The sequence below is a fragment of the Chrysemys picta genome, unplaced genomic scaffold (genome assembly GCF_011386835.1).
Source record: "Chrysemys picta bellii isolate R12L10 unplaced genomic scaffold, ASM1138683v2 scaf359, whole genome shotgun sequence".
In the NCBI taxonomy this organism is placed as follows: Eukaryota; Metazoa; Chordata; order Testudines; family Emydidae; genus Chrysemys; species Chrysemys picta.
Genome location: NW_027053066.1, coordinates 4,762 through 17,549, shown reverse-complemented (window position 1 = coordinate 17,549; position 12,788 = coordinate 4,762). Strand labels below are relative to the sequence as shown.

The 12,788-nt window shown below is 48.9% G+C and overlaps 1 long non-coding RNA gene across 7 annotated transcripts in view; it reads left to right on the top strand.

Annotated features, from left to right (window-relative positions):
* Window positions 1-12,788, top strand: part of LOC135978651 (uncharacterized) — a 22,527-nt gene extending 9,739 nt beyond the window's left edge. For 2 of the 7 annotated variants that reach the window (XR_010596031.1, XR_010596035.1), the window contains 2 exons: window positions 427-494; window positions 6,529-6,697. This is a non-coding gene — a long non-coding RNA (uncharacterized LOC135978651). Of the gene's footprint in view, window positions 1-426; window positions 495-6,528; window positions 6,698-11,989; window positions 12,005-12,769 lie in introns of those variants that run through there. The other 5 variants (XR_010596030.1, XR_010596032.1, XR_010596033.1 and 2 more) reach the window with 5 other exon arrangements.

The window sequence follows — 12,788 nt, the reverse complement described above, 5'->3', positions numbered from 1 at the left end:
TCTCTCCTTTACTTTCATTCCATGAGTCATCCCCTGAATCCAGTGAGAAACTTTACTACTAAGACAGCGGACGTATGTGCTGTAGCAGAATTGATCCCTTGTTGCCACATTTTCAAGAGCTCGGTTCCCATTTGGGCGCTTTAGTGAAGCGGCCAGACTTTCAAAAGTGCTCCATACCTGCCAGCTCCCACCATTCTACCTTTTGAAAATCTGATGCTAAATGTTTGTCAGTGCCCTAATTATGTTCTTCAAAGGCAGAAGGAATGTGGGGTCTTTTGTGGTAGAGTAGTTCTGAGCCATTGTAGCTCAGAATAATAGAACAGACTTGATGCTGCAATTCAGCGAATGCAAATGATTGTAGTCCCTTGCTGAACTACATTTCCCAGGATTATTTCAACCTAAGATCAGAACTCTTCCTCTTCCCAGGTATAAATGCCAATGGAAAGTCTTGATAAAGGGTCTTAAACAGCATAGTGTAGAGACCATCCAACCAGGTATGCATGTATGTCTAAATGCCTCAGTTTCCTTAGCCCCGATTTAACTACTCTTGCCAAAAACTGTGGCATTTAAATTTTCCTGTAATTATATGCTTTCTTAAATACTCCTTCATGCAGACATCAGTTCATTTGTATACATACATACATACATACATGTGCCTATTCCATACGTGCAAAGAGACCTGAGATCCCCTGACTCATTTGTTCACTGGCATAGCAAGCCGTGATTCCCCAAACAAGAAAATAAACCTACATAAAGGATCACATCCCCCTCCCCCTCCCTCCCCCCCAGTGTAATTCACAAAATAGAAGCACTAGGTAATAGTGCAGCTGGTGCCATGGCCAAGTGCTGCTGGGTATGTATCTACACTAGCCAACAGTAAAACAGCCATCGCTCTAGTACTTTATATAGGTGGCTAACACCATTCTATTTAAAACAAGAATTGTTCATTGCGGTATAGAAAGGAGCCCTCTGGGATCTATTTTCAAAATGTGTCCCATTCGAGAAATAGACGGTTGCCCCATTGTCCTCTATTGGGGCAGGCCTTCAAGGATGTTCCAACATTTTATTTTGTAAAATATATGGGCTCTTCCTGATCTCCAGCAGAGGGATGCTCCACAGACGAGGGCTCTCGGCTCCAGAGGGAAGTGTAACTTGTGCAGTGAGTGCTGGGCTTGTTGTTGTTTTGTTTTTTCCGCCCCCCCCAAGCTCTGTCAGTCATATTTCCTGTGTGGCTTGGTGTATTCTTGAAGGGTTGCACAGAGCCCCTGATCTAGCTCACATTATTGGGGCTTTATAGATTAGGCCTAGGACCGCAAAGCAAATCCAGCACTGGGGAGACACTCCAGAGCGTTGACCGTGGCCTAATAAGCTGTTGCCAAGGTGATGCTGTCAGGAGTTTGGCCAGCATGCTGGACCAATTGAAGCTTCATCTCGATTGGGCTGATGGAGGCAGTAGAGTGGAAGGTAAAGGCATGTATTGCTGCAGCCAGGGCTTCATCTGGGATGGGCAGGGGGGTTGTTTCCTGCTTCTGTTGTGCATAGCTGGAAGTCTCAAACAAACATCTGTTACTTTAGGGACTGTCTTCCCCTCAATTTAACATACACATGATACCTTGTTGTAGGGGGTTAGGACAACTCACCTTGATGGTGTCTTTTCTTGGCATGCCCATATTTTCTTTATAAAAGTGGCTACTCTTGTTACTGACCTTCTGGGAAGGACTAATGGACAGGCAGTAGATACTGAGGAGGTGGGGCCAATATTTCAAAGTCCAAAGGTAACTTAGTTATCTGCTTTAGAAGTAGGTTTTAGTTTCCTGTTGACTGCTAGCTAACAGATCTTTTAGGGCCAAACCTTGGCATTTGCACAAAGCCTTAGGCAAATCCAGAAACTACATGTAACTGATCAATTTGCCATGCAAAGAAATCTGCCTACAAATGTTGAAGCCTTTAAGGAGGTCTGTTAAACATTTGGCCCGGAGAGTCATACAAGAAAGGTAGGAATGTAAAAGTTTGCTTCTCTAACGTCCACGTCCAGCATATGTACGTGTGTCTTTATGATGGCAGTTAAGGGACTGGGTGAATCTGCTTTAAATTGCAAAATCTGTTGGAAAGAGGGATGGTGTCCCTAGCCTCTGTTTGCCCAAAACTGGGCATGGGCGATGGGGTGGATCGCATGATGACTTGTTGTTTTCATTTCCTGTGAGGCACCTGGCATTGGCCACTGGTGGAAGACCGGGTACTGGGCTAGCTGGACCTTTGGTCTGACCCAGTATGGCCATTCTTATGTTGAATAAGTTTCATAAAGACGTGCTCAGCTGTTGAGGATCTAATCATCCCAGAAGAAATGTAACCTTTTCATGGACTCTCACTGTGCTGGCGCCTGACTCTGGCCGCAAGGGTTTCCCTACATAGTTGATCTCATTCAGCTGCTTGAGGACCTTAAAGGGCCTGTCCCGGGCAGCCTGTAGTTTGTTCGTTCTGATGGGAATGAGAGCTGTCACCTGGTCCCCGGTAGCATAGGAGCGGGAACGCGCTGGGCGGTTGTACCAGACCTTTTGCTTACGTTGGGCCCTGGCTAAATTCTCCCCGGCCAAGTCCATGAGCTCAGCAAGCTTTTCCCAGAAAGTCAGTACATACTCCACTTCTGATTTTCCATCAGGGGAGGCCTTCCCCTCTCCTTCGTCCCTCAACAAGTCCACAGGTCCCCTTACTCTCCTCCCATACAGCCACTCGAAAGGAGAGAACACGGTTGATTTCTGGGCCCCTTCCCAGTAGGGGAACAACAGCTGGGGTAAATACTGGTTCGGGTGGGACCCAAGTGAGAGTGCCAATTCAGGACAAATGGCTTAAAACAGGGCAGTTAGACCAAGGCTGGGTTTTTCTACCTCTGCGCAAACCAAACCAAACTGGCCAGACAAAGAAGACTTTGGTCCTACCCCACGGGCTTAACCACAAGTCACACAAGCGGTTCCCTTAGACACTCCAGTTTCCCAGTATCACCAACCGTGCCACTTGGTATGGGGGCAAATGGTTATGAAAACCAATACCTCAGCAAAAGAAAAAAGGTTCTCTTGATCCCACAGGACCAAGCCCCAGGTCAATATACAAATCAGATCTTACCCACAAATCACACTGTTGCCAATCCTTTAGAATCTAAAGGTTTCTTCATAAAAGGAAAAAAGATATAGATGAGAGAGAATTGGTTAAATGGGATCCATGACATACAGTAATGGCAACAGAGGCTCCTGGGGCACCTTTAAGACTAACAGAAGGATTGGGAGCGTAAGCTTTCGTGGGTAAGAACCTCACTTCTTCAGATGCAAGTCATCTTGCATCTGAAGAAGTGAGGTTCTTACCCACGAGAGCTTATGCTCCCAATCCTTCTGTTAGTCTTAAAGGTGCCCCAGGAGCCTCGGTCTGACTCTGTAAAAAGCAACAACCACGGCTACCCCTCTGATACTGGAGTAAGGGCAAGGTTATTGGTTCAGGCTTTCAGCAGTGATAGACTAAACTGCAGGTTCAAATCAAGTCTCTGGAGTACATCCCCAGCTGGGATGGGTCATCAGTCCTTTGCTACAAATGGCAGCTCTACACAAAGTCCCTCCAGAGGTAAGAAGCAGGATTGAAGACAAGATGGAGATGAGGCATCAGCCTTTTATAGTCTTTTCCAGGTGTAAGAACACCTCTTTGTCCTTACTATGGAAAACTACAGCAAAATGGAGGCTGGAGTCACATGGGCAAGTCCCTGCCTACTTTGCTGAGTTACAAGGCGTATTTGCATTCTCTCAATGGGTCAGTTGTATAGCCGATGGTCCTTAATGGGCCGTCAAGCAGGCTAGGCAGAGCTGACACTGACTTGTCTGGGGTGTCACCTAGAAGCACAGCATGATTTTGAAATACAGACAGTATAGAGCCAATACTTTAAATACAACAATGATATATGCATCCAGCTAGCATAATCATAACCAAAACCTTGTCTTAGAGCCCTTATTTGACCTCCTTTCTACCGGCTTTGGTGCCACTACAGGACCGTGGTTGCAACAATGATCTGTATGGTCCCAGATTATATCAATAATGTCACACCCCCAATGCAAAACTGATGCAGGAAGGGATGACACCAACATCACTGACTACATCCCAAGAGCCCCCCATCCTTGGGTTCCGTCTCACTACAGCTAGTATTGGGTTAGAAGCCGTATTCGTGTAAAACAGAAATGGTTTATCCAAGTCCCGTTCAATAACCTGATTTAATCTCTTTACAAACTCAAGGTAAAACTTGGTTAGAACAATAATGGATTGGATCTGCTCTTGCAGCATGGTTTCTGTATGTTTCATTTTCTTTTGCCAAATGCTAAAGAACATAGCTACTTTATCCATACAAGCTCTGGCCAATGTTTGGAACCCAGTTAACATCAAGTCTATGTAGAGATTAATGTTGTCTATAGTATAGGAATCCTGGCATTTAGCCGTGACAGCAGTGTGGTAGTATGCCTCGGTTTCCCTTCTCATACAGCACATTAGGTTTGGAATGTCTTTTCCCCCGTTGAAAATTCCAATACTGTTCACAGGCATCAACTGTGAATTATCAGTTTAACAAGGCCCTTAACATAAAGTATGTTCTCATGTAATTCTTTTAACATGTTCAAGGTGGTGTGTTTTGTTTGTTTTTTCTCGCCCCCGCCAGATTAGGCACATTGCACATTTTTACAGTTCTTGGTAATAGCAACACATCAGTTACAAAAATTACCGTTAGCAATAAGAACAAATTCATTGCAAGTGTCCATTTACAATCCTGTTTGTTATGCCACACCTTTGGCTCCATACCATTGGGGTTTGGGCATTTTAGGGTTAACGTGGGGCTTCCCTTTGCAAAAGTGGGCTATAGTCCACGAAAGCTTATGCTCTAATAAATTTGTTAGTCTCTAAGGTGCCACAAGTCCTCCTGTTCTTCTCTTTCCTCCATGTCCTGAAGGTTTAAATCCTGATTTCTCTTGCTTAACAGAATTCCCTGGCTGATTGGGTGCGCTGTCTGTGCTAACAGCTATTAGCAAGTCTGTCTTCTCCCAGTCAGTCAGGTAATTTGCATCAACGCAAACACTAGCTTTTAAATTCTTAGCTGCTACCAATTTTAAGACTGGACTTCTGTCCTAAAGAGAGACCACACAAATCCCAAGAGGCTGAGGGTGAGAGTTTGCTTGCTCTCCCCTGTGGCCGGCCTCAAGCATTCAGCCATAAAACTGTTCTGCTCTGAAACACCAGTAACCAAATCTGTCACACCCTGAAGCACAGACTGCTCATTTAAGGAATTAGCATGGAGACATTCCTGTCCCAACACTAGTGTCTTTCCAACAAGCTAGCCACACACAAGTTCAGGAAGTTTTTCCTTCTTGCCACAAGTTTCCACACCATCAGTAGGTAACATGATCAAATCACCTTTCTGCTCTCCTGGTGTCCTGGCTAGGATATCACCCTGATCAGACAGAATTGCTACATCCTTTTCCAACCACCCATTAGCAACAGGTAAAATACAAGCACCAGAATTGTCCGGTCTCTGGGATTTTGCTAAGACGCTAACTGGATGCAACCTAGTTACAGTGCCATTCTCCCTAGCAGACACAAACTTAGGACCATTCCCTTCCTGGGCTTTAGTTGAATCCAGAACCAACTCTGAGACCACTGCACTATCCTCAACCATCACAGGCTGAAAGGCACCTTCTGTCTGCTTCACAAAGAAGAGCCGGAGCCGCATTCTCCTTTTCCAAACACGCAGCTTGGGATCTCATTTCCCTTGTCCCGGCACGCAGGGCTGTTCACAGACAATTGCTTGGAGACCGAGGTAGATTCCTCCGTAGGCAAGTTAAAATACCCCTGACGGACACAGGCACATTTCCTTCACTGTCACAATTCTCCCCACAGGAAACAAGTAAGGTGTAGGGGCCCTCATTTTCCGCTATCCTTGCCTTCCCAAACTGCTGACTAGATAAAGCCATCAGCTCACAAGGCTGTCTAGGCTCATCCAAACTTTCTTTACCAGACACGTTTCCACTCCCAACAGATAAACTGCTGCTCTATTCACTACCCTGAGCTACTGTCTGCAAATGAGAGTTACCCTTTTCAGGTTCACTTGTATAAGCTGTACTAGCCACCAATTCATTACCCCTTAAAAATCTACCCTTTCCTCCCTCAGCTGGGGCTTCCATCTGTCCATCCACTTTAAGCTGCTCCTGAGAAACATTTTCCTGACCAATGGGATCTTTCTGTGCTTGATCTAATTCCAGATTCACTTCTGAAACATTAGGCAGGCAGGCAGACATTCAGAAACTTCGTTCACAGCCAAACTACTACTTTCCAAAGACAAACCTTTGGAAAAACCTTCCAAAGACACAACTTTAGACACAACCTCTCCTGTGCCTGGTTTGTGCTAACTTGACTGAACATAGCTCTAATATCATTTCCAATCATAAGATCCTTAGGGATTGTGTTTTTTACTCCCGCAACCATGGTGCCCTCAAATCCCTTCCATTTCAGGTGGATTTGAGCCAAAGACGCCCTGACAAAATACTCAGCTGAGGCTACAACAGTTACACTTTCATCTGGCCAATAATCTTCCTCCCTGACAAGACTTGCTTTAACCAAAGTAATATCGGCTGCGGTGTCCTTCCATGCCATACACCTTACTCCATTCACTTCTGCACTGGTAATAAACTCTGCATTATTTTCCCCATATTTAGCTTTAATATGAGTTTTAAGGTCAAATTCTTCAGAGACCACAGAAACAGCATTTGCACACAGGGCACCAACGGTGGGCTGTGTGTGGCTTGCCTGTGAGTTTATAACAGGATTAGCATTTACCGTGGCATTTGGGGTTGCTGGTTTTGGGCTGCCCTTCAGGGTCGGGCAATCTGGTCTCATGTGGCCAAGCACACCACAGTGATGGCATTTAACCTGTTTATTCTTGTGGTGAGAGTTCCTATCCTCTGGGCCCCCATGAGCTCCTTTAGACTAGTCAGCGCCAGGTTTACTTTTAAATCCTTTTCCTCCCCTCCCCCCACCCCCTTGAACTGGGCAGAATGGTGATTAGTTTTCCCTGGGGGTTTATACCCTCCTCGAGCCCTGTTTTGGGTATGGGCACCCGCAATCTCTGCAGCCCGTAGGACTGACTCAGGGTTCCTATCACACACAGCTGCTCTCACGTGGTCAGGCACAATGTCCAAGAACTGTTGTTCCAAAATTATTAAATCCAGCAGTTTTTCAAAACTCCCATGCGCCTTTGCTTCCCACAACCCACTTTTTAACAAAGCCCATGGGCTTATGAGCACATTCTACAGAAGTGCAATCATTAGACACTTTAAACTTTCTAAACTTAACTCTGTAAGATTCAGGAGTAACCTTGAACGGCCTTAACACAGAATCTTTAAACCGCTCATAATCCAAGGCTTCTTGTTCCCCCAGTCCATTAAATACCTCCCTGGCTTTTCCAGTCAGTCTGGCCAGCAGGACAGGCATTCGCTGATCATCAGGGATCTGGTACAGATTGCAGAGGCATTCAAAGGTAGACAAAAACTCCTCTCTATCCTCAGTATCATTGTCAATGGGACACGTCCTTTCCCAGTTTTGCTTGTGGCGGTGGGGAAGTGGAGCACCAGGTGCTCCACTCTTCCATTACTTGGAGCTGAAGTTTGGCCGTCTCCTGTTCCATCTGTGGAGCTTTCTCCTCCGCAGCCAGCAGCTCCAGACGCCCCTTACGAGCTCTTTCTTCTCTCTTATCAGCTTCTCTTTCTAATTCAGCTGTTTTTTGGTTTTTTCCAGCAATCAAAGATCTGCTAGATTCCTTTCATGCTCAAGTTACAGTTTATTTGTTACCTTCTGTACTCTCATTTTTTCTGCATCTTCTGTAGCCGCCGGTAAGGGCTGCGCTCTTGCCCCCGGATCACTGGCCATTAACAGCTCTCTCAGTTCTTGATTTGTAGCTTTCTTTCTAAAGCTTATCCCCTTTTCTGAACACAAATCTTCCAGGGCTTCTTTGCCAAGGCCCTCATATGCTCTTTGCTTACCCGTTGCAACTGCTCTTTAACCAACCAAACTCTCAATCCCAAAATTCAAATTTGGATCGCGTGGGGTTCTGACCCAGAGCTTAATTGACCTGGTTCTGTGGATCCTAGCACGACTACGCCACTGTAACGATGCTGGTTCTGGCAGGACCCAACTGAGAGTGCCAATTTAGGACAAATTGCTTAAAACAGGGCAGTTACAGCCCAAGGCTGGGGTTTTTCCGCCTCTAAGGCAAACCAAACCTGCCCCACAAAGAGGACTTTGGTCTCACCCCACTGGCTAACCACAAGTCACACAAGCAGTTCCCTTTAAACACTCCAGTTTCCCAGTATCACCAACAGTGCCACTCGTTATGAAAACCAATACCCCAGTAAAAGAAAAAAAGGTTCTCTGGATCCCAAAGGACCAAGCCCCAGACTCATGTCAATATACAAATGAGATCGTACCCACAAATCACGCTGTTGCCAGAATCTAAAATCTAAAGGTTTATTCATAAAAGGAAAAAAGATATAGATGAGAGAGGGAATTGGTTAAATGGAATCAATGACATACAGTAATGGCAAAGTTCTTGGTTCAGGCTTGTAGCCGTGATAGACTAAGCTGCAGGTTCAAATCAAGTCTCTGGAGTACATCCCCAGCTGGGATGGGTCATCAGTCCTTTGCTACAAACGGCAGCTCTACACAAAGTCCCTCCAGAGGTAAGAAGCAGGATTGAAGACGAGATGGAGATGAGGCATCAGCCTTTTATAGTCTTTTCCAGGTGTAAGAACACCTCTTTGTCCTTACTATGGAAAATTACAGCAAAATGGAGTCTGGAGTCACATGGGCAAGTCCCTCCCTACATTGCTGAGTTGCAAGGCATATTTGCCTTCTCTCAATGGGTCAGTTGTATAGCCGGTGGTCCTTAAGGGGCCATCAAGCAGGCTAGGCAGAGCTGACACTAACCTGTCTGGGGTGTCACCCAGAAGCACAGCATAATTATGAAATACAGACAGTATAGAGCCAATACTTCTAACTTTAAATACAACAATGATCTATGCATCCAGATAGCATAAACATAACCAGCAAACCAGAACCTTGTCTTAGAGACCTTATTTGACCTCCTTTATACCAGCTTTGGTGTCACTACAGGACCTTGGTTGCAACAATGACCTATATGGTCCCAGATTATATCAATAACATCACAACTTGTCCCAGTCCTGTGAGTGCTGGTTCATGAAGGTTTTCAGCAGCATCTTTAGGGTCCCATTGAACCTCTTCACCAGCCCGTTGGACTGAAGGTGATACGCTGAGGCCCAGGTGCGTCGGACCCCACACTTCTCCCACAAGCACCGGAGCAGAGTTGACGTGAAATTGGAGCCCTGGTCTGTAAGGAGCTCCTTGGGGAACCCCCCACTCTGCTGAAAACAGACAAGGCCACCTCCTCAAGATAGGGAGTAGCGAAATCTACCACCCCCAGAATGTATTTTTTTCCCCTGTCCGAATTGCCTTGCTGAGGGGTCCCACTATGTCCACGGCCACCTTCTGGAAAGGCTCCTCTATGATGAGCGGGGGCCTCAAAGCTGCTTTCTCCTTGTCCTGGGCCTTCCCCACCCTCTGGCAGGGATTGCAGGACCTGCAGTACTGCTGGATGGCATCAAAGATCCCAGGCCAGTGTAAGTTCTGTAGCAGCTTCTGCCTGGTGCGCTGGATTTCCTGGTATCCCGAGAGAGGGACAGCATGGGCCAGGTACAGTAGCCTGCGGTAGTACTTCTGGGGGACCACTGGCTGTCTCCTGATCTCCTCCCTTCCCCCCCCCTCCCCCAGTTCCACTTCCCCTTGGGGAGCCCATTCCCAAGACAGGAATCCCTTCTCCCACAGGAATCTTTCCAGGCAGCCTACCCCCAGGGGTTTTGCCGGGCTGTGGCCAGCAAGTTCCCTTAGTTTCTCTAAAGAGGGATCTTTCCGCAGCTCGGCCTGGAATTCAGCGGCTGGGGAAGGGATGAGGACCTGCTCCCTCTCAGTGGCTGGGTCCCAGGCCGCAGCCCCGCCAAGTCCTGTCCCCAATGACTCTTTTCCCGCTGGGGTAGGAACCTGCACCCCCGGCAGGCCACCGCCCCCCATGTCAGGGCAGAATGCCCTTCGCTGGCTCTGGCTACAGGTGATGACTAGGGCACTCTGGGAGCTGCCCGGCCAATCTGCCAGGTCACCCCCCCCCCATCAGCACCTCGGTAGGCAACTGATAATGCACCCCCACATCTTTGGGGCCCTCCTTGGCCCCCTATTTCAGATGTACCCTGGTCATGGGTACCTTAAATGGGGGCTCGCAGACACCCGTCAGGGTTAGGTAGGTGTTGGACACCAGCCGGTTTGGGGCCACCACCTCGGGCCGGGCCAGTGTCACCTCAAGTCCCAGTGACCTGCTTCCCATCCACCTCCAGGGGAATGAGGCACTCGCTCCTCAGGGGCCGCCCCACACCCACCCTGTACACTGAGCATCAAGCCTCCCCGAGGAGCTGGCCTGGAAGACTTCTCCCTCTTGGGCCATTGCTAAACTGCCAGTCCCACCTGCCTGGGGATCCAGCCCCTTTGAGGGCTCGGTTTGCTCATTCTGTCCCTGAGCTTTTGGCTCCGGGCCCATCTGTGGCCCCCCTGCCCACAGTAATTACACCTCAGGTCCCGTTGGTCTCCAGGGGCTGGTGGGTCAGCTCTGGTATTGGCTGTGCCTCTCAGGAGGGATTTCTCCAAGACTTCCTTCAGGGAAGCCCCTGGGTGACCCCCCCCCTCCCCACCTTCTGCACTGACGTGGGCCTGTCCCCCTGGGATTCCCTTCCAGTGCCCGACCTGCTAACTACAAACTCATCCGCCAGCAGCCCTGCGTGGCACAGGTCCTTCGGCCTCTTGTCTGCAAATTACATCCTCAGGTCAGGGGGGCAGAGTTCATACAGTTGCTCCAGCTCCATAATTCAATCACGTCCTCCTTGGTCTGGGCCCCGCCCCATTCACCCACTTGCGGGTGTATTTCCCAATCAGCGTGACCAGTTCCAGATAGGTCACCCCCTGGGTCTTCTGCACACTCAGGAACCTTTTCCTGTACGCCTCGGGGGGTCAGCTCAAACTTGCGCAGCAGGACTTGTTTGAACAGTTCATAGTCCCTTGCTTCCACCTCATCCATCTGGCTGAACATCTCTGTGGGTTTGGGACCCAGTAAGGGGGTGAGATGCCAAAGATGTCTGCAGGGTCAACCTGGTGCACATTGCAGACCTTCTCAAGGGCAGTGAAGAAGGCACCTCTATCATCCCCTTCCTTAAACTGTGGCAGCACTCTTACATCTGAGTTCCCTATGGGCTTAGCTAGCCTGGGCCCGTCCGCACTCACCACGGTAGGGGTCTCTCTGCTTCTCAGCTCTGCCATCGCCAGTTCATGCTGCCTCTGTCTCTGACGGTCCTCCCATTCCTTCTCATGGTCCTCCAGCTCTTTCAGTTTCTGTCCCTTTTCCAACTCCAACTGTCTCAGCTCCACCAACGGGGAACTCGGTCGGGAAGATCCCCTGCTGGTCGGAGAGATGGGCTGCCTGGCTGCTCCCAGCCTCTCTCTCAGGAACTGGCTCCTTAGAGTGATCATTCTCTTCCAACTGGGCAATCAGCTGTGTCTTGGTGAATTTTCCAAGGCGCGGCCCTCTCTCTCTCTCTCTGCACAGCTCTACAATGTCCTTCTTAAGGACATGGGTATAGGCCATCTCCATGCTGTTCCCAAGGGGTCATGGACTCACAGGCCTGTACTCTCTCAGCTCCCCACAATCCCTGGGAGGAACCCCTTCAGTGCGACAGCCACTCTCAGGGGTCCACTCTTTCTTGGGGGTTAAGCCGGAGGCTCCTCCGCCTCCTGGAATTGCACCTCTCAGAGCCTCCAGCATGCCCATCTCTCGCTAATCCCCCTTTGTTTTATTGCTCCCCAGTCACTTACTGCAGGATGCTCTGTCCACGGGGTGCAGTTTGATCCCACCTCTGCACCAGCTGTCCCGGAGTCACCGGGCGATGCTCTGGAACTGCTCCCTACGAAGCCAGGCAGGACTCTGGTCTAGCATGCCTCCTCTCTTTGAGCATACTGTCTGCAGGGCAAGAAGCTTACAGAGCTTCGACCTTCCTGGGTCTTACCTTGGAGCATTCAGCAGCCCCTTCCTCACCAGGCGCTTCCCGCAGCAAGTCTGCCCAGGCGAGGCTGCTGAGGAAGCCAGAGGGCCCTGCACCCCAACTCTGCAGTCAGAGGTGACTCTTAGCCAGCGTACAACAGAAGGTTTATTCGTTGACAGGAACACGGCGTAGAACAGACGTAACTATTACAAACATGTGTGCCTTTCAGCCAAGTCCATCTTGGGAATCCTGGGCCAGACGCCCTGGATTCCCCTTTTCCAGTCTCCCGAGGCAGACTGCCAGCCTCCAGCCACCTGACCTGGGACACTCCCCTTGATGCCCCTCCTCCTTCTTGGTCTCACTTCGCAGGCCAAAGGTGTCACCTGGCCGCACCCCCCTCCTGGGTCTCAGGTTACATAGATGCAAATAGCTGGGCAGTCTCACCTGCCCTGAGGGCCTCCGCAAAATCACACTCCCAATTCCCACCAGCTAAGTATTGGTGCATTACACTGGGAAACTAAGGTACACACAATATTAGTACAGGACAGTAAGACTCGCACGCAACATAACAAGATAAATAAAACCCCACTTCGTCATATCCACAGAACAAACTACAGCCTGCCT